This window comes from Mus caroli, chromosome X (genome assembly GCF_900094665.2).
Source record: "Mus caroli chromosome X, CAROLI_EIJ_v1.1, whole genome shotgun sequence".
Lineage (NCBI taxonomy): Eukaryota > Metazoa > Chordata > Mammalia > Rodentia > Muridae > Mus > Mus caroli.
The window spans coordinates 134377128-134381409 of NC_034589.1; the positions used below are offsets into that span (position 1 = coordinate 134377128).

Here is a 4282-nt window from a genome sequence, read left to right on the forward strand (position 1 = left end):
AAGAAGAAGAAGAAGAAGAAGAAGAAGAAGAAGAAGAAGAAGAAGAAGAAGAAGAAGAAGAAGAAGAAGAAGAAGAAGAAGAAGAAGGAGGAGGAGGAGGAGAAGGAGGAGAAGGAGGAGAAGAAGGAGAAGAAGGAGGAGAAGAAGGAGGAGAAGAAGGAGGAGAAGAAGGAGGAGAAGAAATACATTTACACAATGGCATGTTAGCTCTTTAAAAATAACATCATGGGCACTTCCGGCAAGCCAGAATGGCTGCGGCTGTTCAGGACTCAAGTGTGAGCCCAGGGGAAAAACTGAAGCATTCCCCAAAGAAGAAGAAAACCATGAAGACAGGAGCCAAGGATGCAATGTCAAAGCTAGAAGATGAGGTCAAAGACTCTTCTGATAGAGAAGGAAGTTGTGAATCAGAGATGGACCACTCAGATGATGGAGCTGTGGAAGCAAACAGTGAAGACAATGTTGAATCCTGTGAGGAAGAAAATGAAGACGCTGCTGAGTCAAGTGCTGGGACTAATTCAGGCTGGGCAGATGCCATGGCAAAAATCTTTAACAAAAAGACTCCTAAAAGCAAATCCACCATCCTCATCAAAATAAAGAGCTCAGGAAGGAAAAGGAGAAGCTAAAGCAGGAGAGGCAGGAGAAAAGGAAGCACCTTGATAAGAAGCAGGAGTGGGAAATGCTTTGCAAAGTGAATCCAGATGTTGTCAAAGACAAAGAAGCAGAGAGGAAACTTCAGAGGATTTAGAAAAGGGGTGTGACGCAGCTCTTCAATTTCAGAAACACCAAAGGAATATTGGTGAAAATGTTAAGGAAGTAGGAAGCTCCATCCAGAAGTGAGCTAAGGTGATGTCAACTGTTTCCAAGAAGAATTTTGTCCGTGTTCTTCGAGGAATGGATGGTACAAGTGAGAACAGTCCTGCTGGGAAAAGCCCCAAAGCCAGAGAGACTGAAGTCAAATCAGAAGAGAGCCCAGGGTGGAAGATTCTAAGAGATGATTTCATGATGGGAGGCAGCATGAAGGACTTGGACAAGGAGAGTGAGGACGAGGAGCCTGCTGGCAGCAGGGCAGGGTCTGCCAGCCACTGAGCAGACAGACAGGAGAGTCCAACTCTGCTGCAAAAGGCACTGACTGTTGGGAGCCTGAGGCCATCTGCTAAATGGCAGGATTTCCTGAGAACATGTGCTCTAGGGTTCCTCATGTGTAGACTGTATTAAAGTTGTATTTTTAATTCTTACATTAGTTTAATCTTTTTTTCTAAAATATTTGTACAAAGAAATGTTTGGTCTTTGTTTTTTTCTTGAGCAGTAAGATGTGCATTTTTCTATGATCCTTTGCTATGGACATATGCTGATCATACACCAGTGTTTCTAAAGTGTGGTCCCATTTATAATTAAAATGAATTTTATATGAAAAAAAATAACATCATGAAAATTTGAGACAAATTTAGATAGAACTTGAAAAGATGATCCTCAGTGAGGTAACCCAGACCTAAGAAGAAAAACATGGTATGTACTTATTTATAAGTGGATATTAGCTGTAAAATAAAATAAAATAATCCTAAAATTTACAGACCCAGATAGATTAAGTAATAAGGAGGTCTCAAGGGAGAAGAGATACATAGATCTTCCAGAGAAGGGAAAATTGACTTTATGGGTGGACTTTGGGCTGTTGAGGATAGAAAAAGGAGGGAATATTTCAAGAGTACTGAGAGATACTTACTGGTATTGGGGGTTATTTCAAGGGTGAGGTAGAAACCTAATGCAATCCAAACTCTCAGGAACCTACAAGGGTGACTCTAGGGAAGACATCTAGGAATGGAGGACATGACACTTTAACCAGCCAAGTTCTGTAACCAGGCAAGGCTTCCAAAGTAGGGATTCAGACATCAACTGAGACACAGAACCTTTAACCTACAATTTTCCCAGCCTGAAATATTTGCTTGGGTAAAAGTGGCACAGAATTCACAGGAGTAGCCAAGCAATGACTAGTGCAACTTAATACCCATGCCACGAGAAGGAGCACTGCCTAGAGGTCCAGAAAACAAAGGTTGGATAACTCAGAGACCTAGGATAAAACCAAATACGCTGCCCCCCAAAGTCAATGAAATGATGCCTAATGGTATTCTGTTATACTCACAGACTGATGCCTAACCTAATTATCAAAGTGGCTTCACTTGGCAACTGGTGGGAATAGATGAAGAGAACCACAGCCAAACATTAGGCACAGTTTGGGGAATCATACAAAGAGGTGGAGGAAGGACTGGAATACCTAGGAGTGGTCAAGGTCTCCAGAAGACAAAGGCCCATAGAAGCCAGGCTCACAGGAGTTCACAGAGACTAAACTGAAAATCAGGGAACCTTTCTGGAACTGACCTATGTCCTGTGAACATATGTTAAGGACATGGAGCTTGGTGTTCTTGTGGGACTCCTAACCATGGGACTAGGGGCTATCCCTGACCCTTTTGCTTGCTTTTGGCACCATTTCCTCCTGCTGGGTTGCCTAGTCTAGCCTTGATATCAGGCAGTGGGCCAGGTCATATTGCAATTTGATATGTCATGTGTCGTTGATATCCCTAAGAACTTGGCCCGTTTCTGAAGGGAAAAGGAGGCAAAGTAGGTCTGGAGGAGGAGGAAGGTAGAGGGAGGTACTGGGAGAGGAAGAGGGAAGAGAACCTGTGGTAGGGATGTAATATATGAGAGAATCATCAAAAAATAATTGAAGAAATAATTCTTTGTTTTAATATTAAAATGTTCTAGTGAAACTGCCATTACAAAACTACTATATAGCATTACAGTTATTTTCAAGTATATTTCATTGTGTTAATTTAGCTACTTATACTAGATATGAATCAAGCTCAATGAATTCTCTCCAAATTACTCAATGATCAAAGATAAGGTAAAGATCACTAATGATAATCTCTTAAGTTTCACTTAAGTTCATCCAGAGGGATGCTCTCATGAAAGTAAACTCAGAGGCTTTACATTTTGGACCTACAAAGGGTACCCTGATTTTATTGCTTCTATGGTATGTTTAATTTTATATCGAAGTAAATATATAATATAATATTTTAGAAGAGTAAATTTAAGCTTTAAAACTATTGCAAAGTTTTTCACAGGCATCCATATTCATTAATTTAAAATATTTATTTACATACTCTGATATATAAGATTTCTGAGAACAAATAAAAGACTAGAGTCAGTTTTTGTGCATAAAGAAATCATCTAATAAAAGAGATTTTAAATCTTAGCACAGTATTTTTGTTGGCCTGGGAATTAAATCCAGAATATTGCACATACTATCTAAATACTATGATCAATTGACATTAAATGCTGACATTCATAATTTTTATTTATCAGAAGTCTCTAGAGCAGTGGTTCTTAACCCATTGTGAGTTTTAACCTTCTTGCGAGTTGGGGGGGGTCACATATCAGATATCCTGCATATCAGATATCTTGCATATTAGATGTTTACATTACAATTTATAACTATCAAAATTGCAGCTATGAATCACACAACAAGCAATTAAATAATTTTAAGGCTGGGGGTCACCACCAAATGAGGAACTGTATTAAAAGGTTGCATATCAGGAATACTGAGAACCACTCCCTTAGTAGAAAAGAATAAATAGAAATTAAAACATACACATGAATTTGTTAGATCAGCTTATAAGTTCAAAATAGTAACAGCAGCTTTTTGTAATTTACATGAGACTGAATACCCAGTAGTTTTTGTGTCCTTGAGGTTGAATACCTCAGTAGTTCCAATCAGAAAGTGAAGATCTACAGACTTCCTGCAGAGTCACTGTTCCTTAGTTTCCATTAGAAGACTGGAAACAGTGATTCTAATATCAGCAAAAGAATCGCAACAACAGCAATGGGAAAATAACTCAGCAGCAAAAGATAAGTCACAAAGCAGTAGATAAAATAAATAGCTCTCTGGAACTACAGTCTAGATGAAATGAACTCCAGGATCAATGGGAGACTCTGTGGACATTAACAGAGGAAGACATGCCACATGAATCCCATTCTTCGATATGCATGCATACACTCATGCACTCACCCATGAACACATAAATATACATACACCCCACATACACAAGTATGCAGTAATTTGGCATTGATATGTAAATAGAATATTGAATGGACTAATTTACAGAGGGTGAAAATTTGAACTAAGTTTTCATGATTAGTTTAATGTTCTAGGTAATATGGCATGATGTGCATGTTAAATTATTCCCGAGATCATCCAATTCTCTATTAAAAAAAATCAGTAATACAGCAA

At 38.8% G+C, this 4282-nt stretch overlaps 1 pseudogene; it reads left to right on the top strand.

The window, feature by feature from the left end:
• Nucleotides 1–248: 248 nt before the first annotated feature.
• Nucleotides 249–1086, top strand: LOC110286138 (annotated as a pseudogene).
• The last annotated feature ends 3196 nt before the right edge of the window (nucleotides 1087–4282 follow it).